General features: G+C 38.4%; 1 protein-coding gene across 5 annotated transcripts in view; it reads left to right on the plus strand.

The window, feature by feature from the left end:
* The window catches only part of Wars2 (tryptophanyl tRNA synthetase 2, mitochondrial), a 171690-nt gene that overhangs the window by 86975 nt on the left and 62966 nt on the right, over positions 1 to 21749 (plus strand). The window lies entirely within an intron of this gene.

Here is a 21749-nt window from a genome sequence, read left to right on the forward strand (position 1 = left end):
GTTAAATTTATTTATGTGGTGTATGGCATTGACTGATTTTCATATGTTGAACCATCCCTGCATCCCTGGGATGAAGCCTACTTGATCAAGGTGGATAATGCTTTTGATATGTTGTTGAATTTGGTTTACAAGGATTTTGTTCATCTAAACTCATCCGGGATATATGGGCATATAGTTTTCCTTGCTTGTTGTTTCTCTGTCTGGTTTTGGTAATTGGGTGATCCTAATAAAAGAAGTTGGTGAAGATTCTCTGCTCTCCAATTATGCAAAACAGTTTGAGAAAATTTGGTTTTAATTCTTCAGTGAAGGTTTTGTATAATTTGATTGACAATCCATCTGGTCTTGAGCTTTTCTTTTTGGGCAGGTTTTTGATTACCTTGTCAATCTCCATGGATGTGATAGGTTTGTTTAGGAGATCAATCTCCTCTGAGTTTAATTTTGGTAGGTGGTATTGTCTAGGAATTAATCCATTTCTTCCAGTTTTGTGGAGTAGAGGTTTTGGAAGTATGCCGTGATGATTCTTCCATTGTATTGATGTCTACTGTGATCTTTCCTTTTTCATTTCTGTTTTCGTTAATTTGAGAATTCTCTCCCCCCCTTTTTGTTTTGTTTTACTTAATTACATTGACCAAGGGTTTATCAATCTTATTTATTTTTTCAAAGAATCAGCTCTTTGTTTCATTGATTTTTTAAAAATTATTCTATTAGTTTCCAATTCATTAATTTCTTCTCTGATCTTAATCATTTTTTTTTTCTGTCTGGAGCGCTTAGAGTTGGATTCTTTTTGTTTTTCCAGTGCCTTTAGGTGGGTGGTTAGGTTATTAATTTGGGATCTCTCTGTCTTTGTTATGAAGGTATTTAGTTCTATGAATTTTCTCCTTAGGACTGACTTTATTGTGTTCCTTAAGTTTTGGTAGGTTGTGTTTTCATTATCATTAAATTCTAGGAATTTTACAATTTCTTTTTTTTTTTTTAATTTTTTTCCACAACCTACTATTGTTCAAAAGTATATTATGTAGTGTCCAGGAGCTAGTGGAGATTTGATGTGTCTCTTGTTACTAATTTCTAGCTTTAAAGCATTGTGATCTGATATGATGCAGGAAGTTACTTAAATTTCCCTGAATTTATGGAGGCATGCTTTATGCCTTAATAGATGGTCTATTTTGGAGAAAGTTTCATGGGCTGCTGAGAAAAATTTGTATTTTGTAGAGTTGGGGTGGAAAGTTCTGTAGATGTCTGTTTAGTCTAGTTGATATATGATGTTGTTAAGTTCTATTATTTCCCTGTTGATTTTCTGTTAGGGTCTCTATATCTTCCCTGCTCAGGAAGACAGGTGACTTAACAGGGAGCCAGCGTAGAAGTGTCCCATAATCTCCAGTGGCCTCATGACCTGGGAGCACAGGCCAAAATATTGGTGACTTTTGCTCCAACAACTCCAGTTGGCTTTGGCTTCTATGTAGGTGATTAACACACTTAGAAAGGAAGTTACACCAGCCTGGATGTATGTACATATAGAGCACATTTGATTACTGAAATAGATTTAGCTAAAGAATGGCACAAAAGCTTCTAAAATCATTTTGTCCAGGCTTTTAAATTTTTGTTGTCCTTTGACAGCATACGCCATATATCTGAGGCATAGAAAGTACTCACATCTTAAATGTTAAATATCTAATAGCTATAAATAACAGGCAGAACCTATTATCAGTCGTGAGAACAATAACAATTAATTTACAAACAAACTAATTAATTTAACCTAGAAATTGTCAGAAAAGGACAAATAAAACAATATAAAATCTTAGCACCTGTGTTTGAAAACATTTTTGATTAGTTCAGATACTTGTGGGGGTACCAGTTACCCAGAGAACACTAGAAACAGAACCATGGAACTTGAAATTAATTTTGTCAGATGAGCACTGTTGTTTGAGCATGAGGCTGTACCCTCAAGTGGGGAGTATGTCTTATGAGTTAATTTTGTTATAAGCACTGGACTTAAGATTCTAAAAATGAAACAGTTACTCTATATACAATAGAGCAAAATCTGGTCTCTTTTGAACCAAAACAGCCAGCTAAATTCTATTAACCCTTGACTTAAATTTGATAAAGCTTAAGTAAGCTATCCCAATATATTTTAGACTGGAAATAACTTTTTTGTTACTTAAGAGTTTGTAAACAGTTGAAAAATCTCTAACTGTAGTTTTTGTATTTAGGTTTAGCCTGAAAATTTTTTCCTACACATGCACATCTTTATCTACATACTTTAACATTTTTATCTAAGTACCACTCAAAAATCATTTTTAATGAGCATCCTTCCCAGGATGAGCTGGCTGAGATTTTGTTCCAGAACTGTTCATCAAATGGCACAGTAGTATTCAAAAGATGAGATATTAGCAGTTATCAAAGGTAAGAGGATTGTTCAAGGCCACCCTGAGACTACATAGTGAATTCCAGGTTAGCCTGGACTAGAGTGAGACTCTACCTTGAGAAAAACTGGAAAAAAAAAAGAAAGAAAGAAAAGAAAAAAGCTAAAAAGTCATCTATGTAAGCTTGTTGCTACTATATGCATATTTTAATGAAATAACAAGGTATAACTATTAAAACGATCATAAAATAAAAAATTCATTGTTGGACAGACGTAATGTTATAAAATACTTATATTGAGCAAACATGTGCTTCTCTATACTTTCCATTTAACTTCTGCTTTTTAAAAAGAGAATAAAATCACCTGTCTTCAAGACACCAGTATTGAAAGACTTACATTGCTTTGTTTATGCCCTTCTTAGCCATTGTTGCCCCTAGTCCTCTGACTCTTTGGTATCCTATCTAGAAGCACTGATACCTTTGCTCTGAAAGAAATTTACCTCTCATATTTCATGAAATCCTGCTTGTTCAGACTCTACATCCATCTCCAACACTGGAGACCTTCTCATCCTCGGAGCTACTTTTTGTAAAGCACAGCAACTTCACTCCATCTAAACTGGCTTTAATATACTCTCTTTTGACCCTTATTTGATGCTGTTTCTAAAAATTGCATTCCAAGCCACAAGGAAATTTTCTATTTCTTAGAGGCAAATATGTTCAGTCTTCTCAAAGTAACCACTTGCTAAATTGTTCTGTGAAATAATCTTTAAAGGCTTATTTAAAGCCATATCCAGCAATTACACTTTCAGCTAATTCTTTAATTATGATATCATATTGACATAATATAATTTTTTTTCTTTATTAAGTTTTGGCAGTGGCCTCAGTAAGCATCTAAAATGTGAAAATATCAATATTCTTGCTCTCACCTGGTACTTTGCTGTTAAAAATAGCTATTATGGGGTTGGAGAGATGGCTCATTAGTTAAGGCACTTGCTTGCAATGACTGATGGTCTGATTCCCCAGTACACATGTAAAGCCAGATGCTCAAAGTGGTGCATGCATCAGATGTTCATTGCTGAGGCTAGAGGCCCTGGTATACCCATTCTTTCTCTCATCTCTATCTTTTCCCTGTGTCTTAATAAAAATAGCAAATATGAAAGAGTAATCTATAATATGAGAGACTTTGTATGAACTATCTCATAAATGAGGAGTAAGAAAATTTCCCCTTTTCTTTGAATCGTGCCAAAGGTGCCTAAGGAGCCCCTGGTTCCCAGATGGCTATGAGGTGAGCAGTGTGGAGCCTGAGGTATACCTCCATCCCAGCAGTTTCAGTATAGTTCGTACATTGTCTCACACTTCCCTTCCTGCCATCCTTAACTGCAGCTTTGTTTGGGAAATTTTGATAGTTTGACAGTAACCCCTGAAAGACATGCTTATTTTGTCTACATTCACCAATCTTTCACTCAAAACCAATGTGAAAGACTCCCTCGGCTGTTTTTTTGACCACAAGGCACACCTGGTCTTGAAAATTTCCTTCTGTTTTGATTTGGTCAACCAAGTTATTAAAACTTTAGACAGACTGGATGTTTTATTAGGCTTATTTTCTCTTTTTTGTTGTTAATTTTTATGTATTTATTTGAGAGTGACAGAGAGAGAATGAGAATGGGAGTGTCAGGGCTTCCAGCCACTGCAAATGAACTCCAGATGCATGAGCCCCCTTGTGCATCTGGCTAACGTGGGTCCTGGAGAATCAAGCCTCAAACTGGGGTCCTTAGGCTTCATAGGCAAGCTCTTAACCACTAAGCCATCTCTCCAGCCCTTATTTTCTCTTTTTAACTATTCCATAAAGAAAAGTTTTAAGCATTTTAAGGCCAGATAGCATGTTATACTCCCATCATTTATTAACATTTTGTGGCTTATCTCATCAACATTATTTTTTGTGAACTACTTTCAAGTAAATATCCCACATTATAGCCTTTCACTCCTTTGGTATTCCAGTATAACTATAAGAAAATTTTGTGTTAAGTACAATGCTGTTATGGCATCTAGCAATATTAAAGATAGCTGCATATTATCATCTAATAACCAAGTTGTTTTGGAGTGAAGATCTGGCTAGACCCACACATTCCATTCCATTATAAATTGTAAGTCCTTTAGAATGTGCATGGGCCTTTTGAGTTGTTGGGCAAGTTTTATTTCTTATCAAGTTATTTTTCTACACTTTAAAAGTATTCGAGGGCTGTAGAGATGGCTTAGTGGTTAAGCACTTGCCTATGAAGCCTAAGGACCCTGGTTCAAGGCTCAGTTCCCCAGGACCCACATTAGCCAGATGCACAAGTGGCGCATGTGTCTGGAGTTCATTTGCAGTGGCTAGAAGCCGTGGTGTGCCCATTCTCTCTCTGTCTCTTTCTCTTTCTGTCTGTCACTCTCAAATAAATAAATAAACAACAACAACCAAAAAAAGTATTCAAAACTTTGACTTTTGGGATTCCATTTTTATGTTTTTTTGTTTATATTGATTAAATTTTCTTTTATTTGTTATAAAATTAATTCTTTTGCATGTATGGATATGTGTGGAGTCCATGTGTTTATGAGTGCATACATATATGTTACATCACACATGTGAAGTCAGAGGACAACCTTCGGGTGTTTGTATTCACTTTCCATCTTGTTTGAGGCATAGTCTCATAGTTTTTGCCACTACAAACACCCGATTTGCTGGCCTTTTAGCTTTGGGATTCTCTTGACTCGACCTCCATTGCCATAGGCACATTGGGAATACAGATGTGTGTGCTAATTGTGTCCAGCTTTATGTGGGTCCAGGGTATCTGAATTTTGGATATCAGGGTTGTGCAGCAAGTGCTTTTAACCCCAGAGCCATCTTCCTAGCCCAATGTTGATTCTTATCAACCTTCATATTGTGTTGCTTTCCTGTGTTAGCTATAGTATAATAACCAGAGTACTGTCTCACACAGTTACTCTTTGTTCTCATTTGTTTGAATAGCAGCTGGCTTGCCTAGTTCTCAGGGAGTACCTGGAAAGAAATTGCTCATGACTCCTTCAAGAAGGCCCAAAGTTCAGATTGTGTATTATGCAAAGGTCTTTTGCTATTCTTACCTTAAATTCCTGAAAGCTTGTATTGGCTTTTGCTGCTTAGAACCGTTTCAAACAAAAGTATGCTTAAATAAGCAAGTTCTCAATCAGTTGTTTTTGTACACACACATGTAGTGCTCTAGTAGATGAAAAAATATCATGCCAGTGATTCATATTTGTAACTAACTGTGTATAATTCCATAATAAACATAAGATGGCTGGTATCTTTTTGATATATTCTTTGACTATGTATTAAATAGTGGGATCATATAGTAGTTCTGTCTTGATGTTTCTGCATGCCTTTATTTTGTTTTCCATAATAGTTGTACTTTACATTCCTGCTTACAGCATGCAAGAGTTCCCCTTTCCCACATTTTTGCATGACTTTTAATAGTAGCACTTCAAACAGAAGGAGTATGAGGTCTCCAATAGATGAGAATGGAAAAGAAAATAATACTTATTTTTAGATTTATGAAAAATGTGAAAAGTCATGTTTATTAGAAAACCAACCAGGCTCTTCCATGTAGATGACTTTTCTTTTAATCATTAGAACAGCCACAGAGATCAGATCTTATGATAATCTTTCTTTTACTAACAAATTCAGGTATACAGAAGTAAAATAAATTAGAAATAACTCTGCCAAATACACTCATAGGTACTCTCATGCATGTATGTGTATGCACATGAATGCACACCTGCCAGCTTATAATGCACACCTGGTACATTGTACTCAATATGAAGCCATAGGTTATAATTGGCAAAATCAACTTTCTCCCCTCAAAGAGCACCACTTTATAAAAAGGTTCTCATGGGCTGGGAGCTTATTTGGTCCCCAGGCTGCCAACCTTTCCTATGTTTTTCTTAACACTTGCTGGCAGAGGGAACATGGGAAGCTGGGACACCTCACGGCCACATCTTGTGCATTGCCCACATGGCAGCTGCTGTAGCCTGCCTACTAAATGTTCATCAAGCCTCTCTCTACTCTCAGGCAAAAATCTAACCCTGATTTAGCTAGGAAGACCTTCAGCAGCGAGGCCTCACAAGATGTCAGCCTTTTCGTTGCCACAGAGTTATATAAACTATATTGTTTTTTATTTTATTTTATTTATTATTTTATTTTGGTTTTTCAAGGTAGGGTCTCACTCTAGCCCAGGCTGACCTGGAACTCACTAGTTAGTCTCAGGGTGGTCTCGACCTCACGGCAGTCCTCCTACCTCTGCCTCCCGAGTGCTGGGATTAAAGGCGTGCGCCACCACAAAAAAGTGTGACAGTCTCTTGTAGCTTTGAATGAACTGCAGACACATGCACCACTTTGTGCATCTGGCTTTACATGTTTACTGAGGAACTGAACCCTGGGCCCACCCACACTGGCAGGCTTTGCAAGCAAGTACCTTTAACCACTGAGTCATCTTCCCAGCCCAAAGTATCACTAGTTTATCTATACTTTTTCTGGTTTTATTTTGATAAAGCTTAGTAAATCAATTAGATTATGAAACAAGTAACTTGCAGATTGTTTATATCTTAAAAAGATGTTTTTTGCTGATATATTGGCAGTTTTGTAGTATATTGTAAGCATTGATTGATAAATACATAACAAAAAGAACAGAAATTTAGAAAACAATTATGTTTAGAATTTTGGCAACCTATGCAAGGTAAAATTAATTAGAACTTCACCCCCATACACACAACTATTAACAAATAAAATTAAGAAATTTTATAAATAAGTTGTGAGTTAGGGAAATATATATACGTCCATTAAGTAAACATGTTTTCTCCTGAATTACAAAGGTGACTTTTCATGGGCTATAGTTGCACATCAAAAAAAGTGCTAGAAATTATTTGAAATGGGAAAAGAATTCAGCTATGTTAAATGCTGATTTTCATCCATAATCATTGCATTCTTTTTCATTAGTCTGACTGGAAAAATGCAGAGTTATTGAAGATTTTTTCCATTATTTTTTTCTTTGTCTCCCACTGGCTTGTAATCATGGTACTTACCCTAAAATATGTTTGCCATATGTGAAGTATTTTATTGACCCTCTCTTCTAAAAGTGTGTGTGTGTATGTTTGCATGTGTGCATGCCCATGCATGAGAATACCTAGGTGTGTATCTGGCAGAGGTTTCTATGTCATTATTTCCAAAGGGCCTGAACTCAGATCCAATTTGAGTCTTCCAGATGTCTCTGAGTACAGGTTTCTGTGTTATTCCTTGTTACTTTCCCTGCAGTCTAATCATACAGCAGATGGAAGATAAAATGTGGAAGATATAGCCTTCAGCACTGGATTTTAGCTGAGGTCAGAACAAAAGGACAGTTCATACTATTAGAAATCAGGTTACAGTAGATTGAAAACAGTCTAGGAAAGAGTCAGGGGAATAAAATAGAATCTGAAGCTTTGGAATGTGGCCTCATTCTCAAATTAGTTATGTTTTGTTTCATAAAAATTAAAGTCAGCAATAATAGTGAACAGAGGAGTATGGGGTAATCAATTTCTGAATGGAGGCCAAAAGAACTGACTGCTAAATGGATCTTGACTCACTTTATACAAATAAAAGTTCTACCTGATACTGGAATTTTTATTGGTATTGCATTAAATCAAATATTGTGTATTGCTTTTGGTAGAATTGCCATTTTCACAATATTAATTCTGCGTATCCAGGAGCATCTTTGAAGATGTAACACTGAGGCACAAAATTGGACAGTGTCCTTTTTATCTCCCTTTATCCTGGTACTTTTGAAATCACCCTTCAATATGTGTTTACTTTTGTTGAATTCCCAGAGTTATTAGCTACAAATAAGTGCTTGGTAATAGAAAGGGAAGATAGCTCTGTACAGGATTAATAGACGTTTGAAATCTGGAGGGATCATCATACCTGATCTAAAGCTATATTACAAAGCCACAGCAACAAAAACAGCATGGAACTGGCATAAAAACAGAACAATGGAACAGACTTGAAGCCCCATCCTTTAGGTCAAGTAACTACAGCTACTTGAACTTCGACAAAAGTGTCAATAAAGCACACTAGAGAAAAGACAGCATCTTAAGCAAATGGTGCTTGACAGATTGGATAACTGTAAAAAATGAAACAAGACCCACTCATCTCACCTTACACAAAAATCAACTCTAAATGGGTTAAAGACCTCAATATAAGATCTGAAACCTGGAGGAACTCTGCATGATATAGTAGTGGGAAAGGACTTCCTAACCCCAGTAGCCCAGGAAATTGAACAATCTTTCAACCAGTAGGATATCATGAAGCTTTTGCATAGACAAACATACCATAAGCAGAGGTAATAGATTACTCACAGAATAGAAGAAAATTTTCACCAGCTATACCACTAACAAATGCCTAATAGCTAGAATCTACAAAGAGCTCAAAACACTAAACAATAAAAACTCAACCCACTTAAAAAAATGGGGTTGTGAACTGAATAGAGAAGGAAGAAATACAAATGGCTAACACACACTTAAGAAAATGTTCAACATCTCTAACTATCAGGAAAATGCAAATTAAAACAACCATGAGATTCCAGTTTACTCTAGTCAGGATGGCAATCATTGAAAAATGGACAATAAAGGTTGGTGAGAATGTGGGGGAAGAGGAACCCTCATTTACTGTTGATGAGAATGCAAACTTTAACAACCACTATGAAAATCAATGTGGAAGTTGCTGAAAAAGATGAATATAGAGCTACCAACAGTCCAGTTATTCCCTTCCTGGACATTTGCCCCAACTGCTCCATGCTTTACTATAGAGATATTTGCTCAACCATGTTCATAGCTGCTTAATTCATAATAGCTAAGAACTGGAATCAACCTAGGTGTCCATCATTGAATAGATAACACAGTTACAGTACATACACACAATGGAATTCTACTTAGCAGTAAGAAAAATGTACAATAAAGTCTGTGGACAATCACAGAAAGACAAATGCTGCATGTTTCTCACTCATCTGTGGTTCCTAATCTGAATCTTGAATTGCTGGCTTACTAGATAGGCAAATTGAGGCTCAGACAATAGGGATGGAAGGGTTTGGGTTGAGGGGAAGGAAAGGTTAGGGGGAAAAACACAACTAAATCCATCTGACCTGGTATAGAAACCTTTCTCCTTGAAGGTAGACTATAAGATGTAATCCTCAACAGGAGTATAGGGGCATTGTCTAAAAAGAAAGGCCCTGGAGAGGATGGGATGAAGCCTAGCCTTAAAAAATTTTGGCTCTGCCGAGCGTGATAGCACACTTCTTTAATCCCAGCACTCGGGAGGCAGAGGTAGGAGGATCGCTGTGAGTTTGAGGCCACCTTGAGACTCCACAGTGAATTCCAGGTCAGCCTGGGCTAGAGTGAGACCCTGCCTTGAAAAACCAAAAAAATCCAAAAATAATATTGGTTCTGACCTGAATCTGTGATTACCATGTGCTACACATATTGAGCTGTTGATCAGAGAGACCTGTGAGGTTTCCAAAACAAGACAGGCTTCTGTCAAAGCACTTCTTTACCCATCTGAGGTAGTCACCTGCTGTTGAAGAAACCATATGCTACTGACACAGAACATGAAGAGACCTGGCTGGAATCCAGAAGAGAGGCAGTCCCCAGACAGTTAGCCAGTGTAGTGCTTGAAAGTGCTACATGAGCTACTGGGAAAAAGTGACCAACAATGGTGACCAAGTAGGGGTCTAAGCTACTCAGAAGCAACTAGCCCAACAGGATGTACACAGCAGTGCAATGTCTGCACACAGTCTTGGTGGGTAACCAATGGCTTTCTGATTGGCTAAGAGAGCCCCTTAGTGGAAAGGAACTGAGAACCAGGTCTGCATTCCATGGAGACAAAGATTATGCTCTCCAGTGTCAAGCTTCCACTAGTCTTTGGCTAAAAGGGGGGCTACATCCATCAAAATCTCCCTAAATTAGTAACGTTTATCTAATTTAACCTATGCTGACTTCAATCTCCATTGGAGAATCTGGGTTTTTTTTTGGGGGGGGGGAGTTGGAGGTAGGGTCTTGTCTAGCCCAGACTGACCTGTAATTCACTATGAAGTCTGAGGGTGGCCTTAAACTCATGGCAATTCTCTTACCTCTGCCTCCCGAGTACTGGGATTAAACGCGTGTGCCACCACACCCGGCTTGTTTTTCTTTTTTAGAATGTAGCAAGACTTGAGATGAACCACCCCTCTCATTTCAGCCAAGGCTCAGATGAAACCCAGAGGAACTGGGGAGACCAGAAAGAATGTTGCTTCAATGCTGAGCCTGACAAGCAGCACCAGGGTGAAGGAGATGGATGCTGAGGATACTCAACACCTACCAAAACAGAAATCCAGAAGCTCCTAAGAGCTCATCACTGAAGTAAACTTAGTACACACCCACCAAGGCTCAGAGAATTTTGTGGAAGAGGGGACAGAAAGATTGTAAGAGCCACAGGTTGGGATGTCATTCCCAGAGGCATTGCCTCCCCCTTAATAACCAACTGCTGCTCCTACAGTGCATAACCCCCAAAATCATGGGGAATACAGCCACCCCATTGTAGAGGGCCCCATGCAGAATTGGGTCAGCAAGAAGGGAAAAGATGGTACCAATACATGATGTATCCATATATAGTATGTTCTTAAAAAAAGAAAAGCTAAAATGCTTCATATAAAAAAACATATGTTCACAAATGTATACGTCCCCATCAAACCGTAAGATTTAGATGCTGTTAACTTTTAAGTTAGAAGCAGGGGCATGGAGAAATGGCTCATCGGCTAAGGTGCTCGCTTACCAAACTTTATGACCCAGGGTCAATTCCTGTGTGCCCATGTAAAGCCAGATGCACCAAATGGCACATGAATCTGAAATTTGTTTGCAGCAACTGGAGGTCCTAGCACACCCATTTCTCTCTGTTTGTCTCTCTTCTCTCTGCTTGCAAAGAGATAAATAAAAATATTAAAAACAACAACAAAAAAAAAATCCAAGAATGACCTAAGTCAGATACAGGTGATAGAAACTACCTGTTTAACATGGGAAGTATTTGACAATGAATAAGTGAGAGCACTCCATACAATTACTGGTAGGACACTGATGCATTGAAGAGAGTGAGAATGTACCATTGACACAGATTTCTATTAATTAAAATCAGATTTCTGGGCTGGAGGGATGGCTTAGCAATTAAGGCATTTGCCTGCAAAGCCAAAGGACCCAGGTTTGATTCCCCAAGACACACATTAGGCAGATACAGTGATTAGAGGCCCTGACATGCCCATTCTCTCCCTCTCTCTCTCTGTCAAATAAATAAATAAATAAAAATAAAATATTTTAGCTGGGCGTGGTGGTGCACAGCTTTAATCCCAGCATTTGGGAGGCAGAGGTAGGAGGATTGCCATGAGTTCAAGGCCACCCTGGGACTACATAATGAATTCCAGGTCAGCCTGAGCTAGAGTAAGACCCTACCTTGAAAAACCAAAATTAAATAAATAATAATAGTAATAATAATAATGATGATTTAAAAATAATATTTTTTAAAAATCAGATTTCTGAAACAAGGTTCTTGTTAAAGTGATTTGTCAAGGGGATGATTAAAGTCTAATAAAAATAACTCAGCATGGAATTGCTAGTTTCCAAGAGGAAGCAATAAATGTGAATTTGCACCTCTGAGTAATCCTCCAAGTGTCCTAAACTAAAAGTTGAAGGACTTGTATTTATATTTATTTATATGGGAATTAGTATTTATTTGGGAAATAATAAAGTCCTAAGGGACACTGAGAATATCTTAGAAATTTATCCAGAAATTACTAAACCAACTAGTTGAATGGACATGATTTCTATCTAGCAGATGTATTTTGGAATCATGGTTTTCTTTACTTCTTCTTAATTAAGTTTATTTTTAAGTTAAATATAGCAAAACACAGATAATGGAATAACATCCATGTTCCAGACACAGGATGAATGTTGTTAACATGTCAGATTTGCTGGGAGTTCTTTACATTTAAAAAGAAGTATACTTGAAATTGAAGGTCTCTTTAATCCTTTCCTTGCATAGTTTTTATAGCATCCTATTCCTCTAGCCATAGACCTTCAAATCTTGGATTTGATCATCTGTGTAGGTCATGTTTACTTATTTTCCACAAACTCATGATCACTTTCCCTGTTCAGCACTGTCACCTGTGTGACTCCAATCTTCCTCCTCTACCTCTTTGTTCCTGTTCCCTAACAGGTTATCCTTCTTGTATTCTCCAAATGCACAAGCATCTTTCCACCTCAACACCTACCATAAAGAATGTTTCTGTGACTAACAAACTTTTACAAATGTATAATATTGTGGTATCTTTTGCAGTTTTAATTTTTCTAGGCATGTTTGTCTGATCCATATCTATACCTAGAAACCACACTCATTTCTTTCATTTACCATATGTCAGTACACCAGTATACTAGTTACTTTTCTTATTGCTGTGACCAAGTACCTAACAGGAAGCTGGCTCCTGATTTGAGGGTATAGTCCATCCTGGTGGAAAAGGCATGGTGACAGGAGTGGCTTGTGGCTTTGATGGCAGGAGTAGGGCTGTTTGCTTACAAATTGCCAGATCAGGAAGTACACAAAGGATGATCCCAGTACTCAGCTGGCTTTCTCCTTTCCCCCTTGCATTCAGTCCTTAACACCAGCCTATAAAATGGTGCTATTTTCAGTGGGGGGGGGGGGGGAGTGTCTTTACAGGCATACCTAAATATGTGCCTCACTAAGACTTCAGGTTAATCTAATCAAGTTGACAATTGAAATTAGCCATGAAAATCACATTTGTCTTCACATATCATGTTTTCTTGAGGCATATATTAATGAATTTTGGATTCTGTTTATGAATTTCACAAATTTTTAATGTGCAGTTATTATATCATAGGTACTGTACTAAGGACATGCTTTGTAAGTGAATAAATTAGACAAAATATCTTTGCCAAATGATAATTAGTTTCTGTTGGGGTAACAAAATAAGTAACAATTATGATATATAAGCCAACAAATTATATTAGTGGATGATAATGATATGGAAAAATTTAAGAAGAATTGAGAGTGGGGTTGAGGGGCATGGATTGCTATTTTTAATGATGTGGTATAAATAAGCCTTCTTGGTAAGTTAATTATTCCACCAGAGACAAGAGTCACCACAAAGCCCCTGAGATGGGAGTGTGCCTGTGTATTCAGGGAACATGAGAAAGCCAAAATAGTAGAGAACAGGAACAAAGCAGGAGAGGAGTAAGATTGGAGTCACATAGATAACTGTGTTGAATAGGAGAAATGATCATGCCTGGTTTTAATGACCATTACAGGATTTTGCCATTTGCTCTGGGGAAATAGAAAATAATACTTTTTTAAATGTAGGAAATGATTTGATCCATGTTTCAAAGGAGTGACTCTGGATGCTATGTGACTAATAGACTGTAGGTAAGCTAGGGTAACAGCAGAGACTATTGAGGACTTTTACATAAGCCAGGAAAGTCCAAAGCAGTAGAAAAAGTGGCGAAAAGTTGAGGTTCATTTTTGAAGATAAATGCTACAAGATTTACAGATGAATTAGATGAAAAGCTTGAGACAATAAGAGGAGTAAAGAATTATACCTGATTTTTGCTAAGCATCTGCAAGGATAGAGTTACCACCCATGGAGCATCAGCAATGGTAGGGCAGATTAGAAGGGAGAATTGGGAGTTTCACTGGTAGTGTTCTTCAGATGTAGGTTAGATATGCACATGTAGATGCTGAAGAGATAATTAAATATCTGAGTCCATACTTCATCAGAGAAGCGTTAGCAGAGCATAAATTTGGAACTGATCAGTTGTGCAGTTGTATTTAAAGCAATGAAATGATTTGCAATTACAAAAGAAGTAAGTATAAAAAAGACTAGATAAAATATGGCCCGAAACCTGAATGTTGCTAATAACAAGCTGGGAAAAGAAGAACCAACAAAAGGAAACTAAAAAGATAAACTTTTGAAATAAGAGGGAGGAGACATCATACAGTGTCTGGCAGGCAAAATCAGCATGGAGGGAGGAATCAGTTGTGTCATGTTGCTGAGTATAGCAAGAAAGGTAACAACTTCCTTTTAACAATGAGAATTGTAACTGACTGAGCAGACCAGCTGAGCAGCAATTATCCCACCATGTGGAGTGAAAACCTGGCTGGAATAAGGATGAGAATGGTGGGGGTGGGGATATTAAACACAGGGGCAGCCCTGTATTGTTACTATTTTTCAAAGACAGGAACACATGCTCCTAGCTAACTATGCTGAAAGCATCTGGAGTCAGCCTTGATTTGAGGCATCATATTCTGTAGAAGGAGTTTCTTATTCTGTTTTTCTGATTCTTTAATTCTCTCTTCAGCTATGTGTTGAGGTGTATATTAAGTTTTTTACTATATAACACAACTTATATATGATATGTGTAATATGTGCTTCATATGTATTTCATTTTTTGTAACTTTTTATGAGCAAGAGCGAGTGAGAGACAAAGAATTAGCACACCAGGGCCTCCAGCCACTGCAGTCGAACTCCAGATGTATGCACCACCTTGTGGCATGTGCAGCCTTGTACACTTGTATCACCTTGTGCATCTGACTTATGTGGAATGGAGAGAATCAAATATGGGTCTTTAGGCTTCACAGGCAGCTGTGTGGACCACTAAGCCATCTCTCTAGCCCTCATAGGTATTTCTTTCTGTTTGTGTTGTAGTCTTGTGTTTACTGTTGTTGTTGCTTAAGGACAGGATCTCATGTAGCCCAGATTGGCCTCAAACTTCCTATGTATCCAAGGATGGCCTTGATCCCTTGATTTACATTCCAAGTGCTAGGATGACAAACATATGCCACAATGCACAGTTTCAATGTTTTCATGTCAAACTCACTCATGTTACCAGTGCCCATTATGGTCTTCATTGCCTTCACCCAAAAGACGGATATTTTTCAGTAGGTATGTATGCATGCATGCATTCGTTCAATCAGTATGCACATAAACTCTTTCTGCTCATCATTATGATTATGAAATTCATTTATAGCTTGGCATGTGCTTATTTGTTCATTCTCATTCCTCTGGTATTCCATTGTGTGTCTACTACAATGTATCTTGTCTAATATAGCCACCTATACTATAAATTGTTTAAAATTTAGGTGTTAATGCATTTCAGCACATTTATGTTGGGCAACTCTATGCACACATTCCCATTGGAGATACATCTAGAAATGTAAAACCTTCATCATAGAATTTTTATAACAAGCATTAAGTTTTCCAGAGTATACCAATTGATATTCCCACAGAAGTAGATGAGAGTTTTGTTCGCTGCCCACTTTTACAACTTAACACTCTTGGATTTTTTTCATGTAGTGGCTTTAATTTGCATTTAAGATAAGCAGTTTCTAGGGCTGCAGAGATGGCTTAGTAGTTAAGACACTTGCCTAAGGACCCAGGTTCAATTCTGCAGTAACCATGTAAGCCAGGTACACAAGGTAGCACATACATCTACAGTTCATTTATAGTGGTTAGAGGTTCTGGCACACTTACCGCCCCCACCCCCCATCTCTTTCTGTTCTCAAATAAATAAATAAAATATTTTTAAAAGGTAAACAAGGACTGGAGCGATGACTTAGCAGTTAGCCATTTGCCTACAAAGCAGGAGGACCCAGGTTTGACTCCCCAGGTCGCAGGTTAGCCAGATTCACAAAGCAGCGCACATGTCTGGAGTATGTCTGCATTGGCTGGAGGCCCTGGCGTGCCCATTCTCTCTCTCCCTCTTTCTCTGCCAAATAAATAAATAATTTTTTAAAAAAGATAAATAGCTTCCATTTTTTGATAATAAATAAAGTTGAGTACTTTCTGATGTAGTAAATTGTCATTTGGATATCTATTCTGTGCAGATAATATTTTGGGCTGTTTTGCATAATGCTGTGTGCTTTTTGTCATCAACTTATCAAAATCTTTCACACATTTCTTCAATTATCTTCTTATTGAACTTCCATAATTATAGACAATAAACCATGGTAATCCCCCCCAGTTTTCCCTTTGCAATTCCGCTCTACATCATGCCTGTTCCTGTTCTCAATCAGTCTCTCATTTATTTTTGTGTCATCATCTTTTCCTCCTATTATGGTGGGCTTGTGTAGGTAGTGTCAGGTACTGTGAGATCATGGATATCCAGGCCATTTTGTGTCTGGAGGAGTGCATTTTAAGGAGCCCTACCCTTCCTTTGGCTCTTACATTCTTCCCACTACCTCTTCCACAATGAACGATGAGCCTTGGAAAATGTGATAGAGATGTCTTAGAACTGAGCACTCCTCTGTTACTTCTTCTCTGCACTACAGTACCTTCCGAGTCATTCCAAGATCATTGCCATCTGAAAAGAAAAGCTTCTCTAACTAAAAGTTAGAGTAGCATTAATATATGGATATGAACCTTAAGATAAGTGCTTGATAGGCAGTTTGGTGAACATAGTATATATGTTTAACCAGGCACCAGCAGATATTACACCCCTATGGCTCATGACTTCCCTTGCCATAGTTTTTTAGTGTCAGGCATGTATTACCTCCCATGCAGTGGGCTCATTTAACCTGACTGGCCAAATTTAAGGCTTGCAGTGTCCACTGTTGTTCATATCCACTCTATCCCGTGGCACTGCATGCAGCATAGCTTTTCTAGCATTCTCTCTACACGGAGGAGGTTTTCAGGTCAGGTCTAGCAGGATTTCTCAGTGACCTTGTAGCCCAAGTATGTGGAATCTTCAGCAATAGTGTCTTACCATCTATTCCTGGTGAGAAACCAAGAGAATTGCCAATGGCCTCCAATGTTTTGGGGGACATCATGGACCTCCCTGGCCAACAACTTACTGGAAGGTATCCCATCCCTGGCACTGAAATTTTTCTAGCAACAATCTATGGATTGTGGGTGTACCAGTGTCCATAAAGGTAGGCTTCCATATGACTTATTCATACCCTCTTAGATTTTGATTAGCCTTCCCCCCGCTTTCCTTACTCATTTTCTTCGCCTGACCTCACTTAGATCTTCCATCCCTAGTAATCGGTTCTACTTGCATATATATAATACTATTCTCTTAAATACCCCCCCTCCTACCCTTTCTATTCCCTTTCTATTTTACTGGCCACTGCTACTAAGTTTTATTCCAACTCATATAGAAGTGCAAACATTTGTAGTTGGATTTGCATATGAGAGAGAACATGTGACATTTGACTTTCTGGGACTGGGTTGTAATCCTTTCCAGATGCATCCATTTCCCTGAAAATTTCAGAATTTCAATTTTCTTTACTGCTGAATAGAACTCTATTGTATAAATGTATGAAATCTTCATTATCCACTCATCAGTTGAGGGGCATCTAGCCTGATTCCATTTCCTAGCCATTGTGAGTACAGTGGCAATAAACATGGTTGAGCAAGTATCTCTAAGGTAGTGTGATGAATCCTTAGGATATATGGCTAGGAGTGGTATATCTGGGTCATGTGGTAAATCTGTTTTTAGCTGTCTCAGGAATCTCCACACTGATTTCCATAATGGCTGTACCAGACTGCATTCCCACCAACAGAGTAGAATGGTTCCTTTTTCCACATCCATGGTAGCATTTGTTGTCATTTGTTTTCTTGATGGTAGCCATTCAGACAGGAGTGAGACAGAATCTCAAAGTAGTTTTAATTTGCATTTCTCTGATGGTTAAGGATGCAGAGCATTTTTTTAAGATGACTATATTGCCATCTGTATTTATTCTTTTGGGAACTTTCTATTTAATTGCATAGCCCATTTTTTATTTGGATTGTTCAATTTCTTATTATTTAGTTTTTTGACATATCTTAATAACCTGGATATTAATACTCTGTCAAATGTATAGATGGCAAAGATTTTCTTCCATTCTGTAGGTTACCTCTTTGCTCTATTCACAGCATCCTTTGCTGTACAAAAGCTTTGTAATTTCATGAGACCCCAGTGGTTGATTAGTGGTTTTATTTCCTGAACAACTGGGGTTACATTCAGAAAGTCTTTGCCTATGCCAATATGTTGAAGGGTTTCCCCTATTGTTTCCTCTAGCAGTTTCAGAGTTTGGGGTCTGATATTAAGGCCTTTGATCCATTTGGACTTAATTCTTAAATGGAGAGACATAGGGATTGATTTTCATCCTTCTACAGATATTTATCTAGTTTTCCCAGCACCATTTGTTGAAGAGGCTTTCTTTTCTCTAATGAGTATGTTTGACGTTTTTATCAAAGATCAGGTGGCTCTAGCCACCTGGACTTACATCTAGATCCTCTGTTCTATTCCATTCATCTACATGTCTATTTTTGTGCCAATCCCAAGCTGTTTTTTTGTTATTATGGCTCGGTAATATAGGTTGAAATCAGGTATGGTGATACCACCAGCTTATTTTTGTTGCTCAAAATTGTTTTATATATTTGAGGTCTTTTGTGCTTTCAAATGAGTTTTACGATTGTTTTGTGGGTTCCTGGTTCTTGCTCTGGGGCTGGCCATGATCCATCCCCCTGAAAGTGCCCAGGCAACTGGGGTGGGTGAGTACGTGATGAGAGAAAGAACCCCTCCCAGGAGATAGTTTCAGTAAAGAGCTCTCTCTGTTTTTGTCAGGGAAATGGGTTTATAAGCATCTGAGGAAGGGAGGACTGGATATACCAGGTTATTCCTGATTGCTAATTACCATATGGGGACATTCATTCCAGCAAGTAGGCAATGGTGGGGTGGGTGATCTAGGGTTTCAGGGGGATGGGCTGTGAAGGTGTTGGCTGATAAGGAATTTCCTAGGGAACTGGCCAAAAGTCACAGGGCTGTGGGCAAAGCCTAAGTTCAGGTGTGCTGGTCCTGGAGAGGGAGTGGCCTCCTGTAGGCCGGGGTCCTTAGCTGTGCCTGGCAGCTCAGGCCCCTCTCCTGAAGGCTCCAGCCTGTGCCTGGCAGTGCCCGACAACTCCCCCTTTGTTTTTCTAGTGGGGCAGTGCCATCCTGAATGAGTTCTTTATAATTTACCATAGGTCCAGATAGAGTTAGTTGGTGTATGAGGACCTGATTAGTAGCAACCTTAGCAATATTAGTTATTTGTTATTTGAGAAATTTGATGAGGCAGGGGGCTACAAGCAATAGGGTTCCTATAGTAAGGTAGGGACTAAGGAGAAGCCAAGTAACTAAAGGGCTAGAGAACCAGGTTGTGGGGTCCTCAGGCTTGTAGCAGTCAAGCAACTTAACAACATTTGATTCCTTAACAAAGAAAACAATATTCTTAACACAAAACCATACAGTCCCCCCTCCACCAAGTTCAGCAGTAATGAAGTCTAAGGCTATATGGTTTTGAAGTACCACACCGGCAAGAAAGTTCAATTGTCTCTGGAGAGATTCAAGGCTGTTGGTCACCAGAGGCACCCAGAGACAGCTTCACACCGAGACCCGCCAGGAGAAGATCTCTTTAGGTTGGTGCAGGCGGAGTTTGTATGCCAATTTTTTCTTGTAGATATACACCTGTGAAGCAATCAAGACTAGGGAACAATAAGTAGAAGAAATATATGGGGTGGTAACTCCTTTTGCACCAAAGGAGAGTGGGTGTCTTGACACAACTTGTCCTGATTATGGAAATATTGAGCAGGCATTCAGCTCTGGTCGGCTTAGAGCTGGACAGGCAGAGAGACATAACTTGGCCAGCATCAAAGAGGGCGAGGCCTGTCCTTCGCAGAGCCAGGGACATGGTGCACACATGGGAAAACAGTTCTTTGTAACTGGGAAAGAGATAAGAAAAACTTTCCTGTACTTTTTACCTTCAGGGTCCAGTCACCGTAATTCTATCCCCCTTTATTTCTCCCTGTCATGAGAAGATATTCTAACTGTTGTTATGGGACAAGGGACATGAAGATGTCAGATAGATCCTTACTACTTCCTGCTGATTGGGACATGAAGTTGTGGCTTGTGGCAGTTATAGAGTCTCTTCAAGAGAGGGTAACTATTCTAATGGACCCTGGAGTGCAGAAAAATAGTCTTGGAAAAGAACATTGGGGAGAAAAAAATAAAAGTAAGGAGTTAATGAGAAGTGAGCACACAGCAAACTGGTCCTTTTTGAGGTCAAGAGAATCCAGGTAGACAGGCTTGGATTGTCTCAGGACCATCTGAGGATGAGCTGGCTGAGATTTTCTTCCAGAACTGTTCATCAAATGGCACAGTAGTATTCAAAAGATGAGATATTAGCAGTTATCAGAAACATATACAAAACATTTAACCTTGATAATAGAGAACCACTGGGTGTCATTAAAGGCTGTACAAATACATTTTTGGTTTCAGAACTTGTTTACAAATCTTAGATTTGAAAATAACCCTTTTGACATCTATAGTTGTTTTTCTTTATTATAGAATTAGAACTATGGGGAAAAGATGTCTTAAGGTCATGTTTGTTTCCCCTGTTGGAAAGCTCTTGTTGTATTACTTAATAGGCCATTTATATATTTAAGGTGTTTTTTATCTTTAGTTATACATTTTTCTCTAAGTGTTTAAGACCATGCAGATAGCCAAATTTAATTAAGGCTTAATTTTGGAGGTCACTAATGGCTCTCCAAAGAGACTTTAGACACCTAGTAGTAGCTCTATAGCTTACTGGTGTTTTCTGTCTGTCAGGATGAGTCAGGGCCATGCTGGCTAAGTAGTTTTCTCTTCTTTGGGAAGTCAGAAGGACTGATTGCTCTTCTGTTTCAGACTGTACACCAGTTTTGTTTGGGTCTCCATATCCTCCCTGCTCAGGAAGACAGGTGACTTACCAGGGGGCCAGTGGAGGAGTGCCCATCATCTCCAGTGGCCTCAATACCTGGGACCACAGGCCCAATTGCTCCAATGATCCCAATTGGCTTTGGCTTCTACATAGGTGATTAACACACTTAGAAAGGTCAGCCTGGATGTATGTACATATAGAGCACATTTGATTGCTGAAGTAGATTTAGTTAAAGAATGACACAAAAGCTTCTAAAATCATTTTGTCCAATCTTTTAAATTTTTGTTGTACTATGGCAGCATAAGCCATATATCTGAGGCATAGGAAGTAGGCACATCTTACACTTTAAATATCTAACAGTTATAAGTACAGGCAGAACTTGTTACCATTTTTGAAAACAATACCAATCAATTTACAAACAAATTAATTTAACCTAAAAATTGTCAGGAAAGGACAAGTAAGACAGTATAAAGTCTTAGCACCTGTGTTTGAAAATATCTTTCATTAGTTTAGATACCTGTGTGGGGACCAATTACCCAGAAAACACTAGGAATAGAACCAGGGGTTGAATATTATTTTTCTCAGATGAGGACCATTGTTTGAG

Source organism: Jaculus jaculus, chromosome 19, assembly GCF_020740685.1.
Source record: "Jaculus jaculus isolate mJacJac1 chromosome 19, mJacJac1.mat.Y.cur, whole genome shotgun sequence".
In the NCBI taxonomy this organism is placed as follows: Eukaryota; Metazoa; Chordata; class Mammalia; order Rodentia; family Dipodidae; genus Jaculus; species Jaculus jaculus.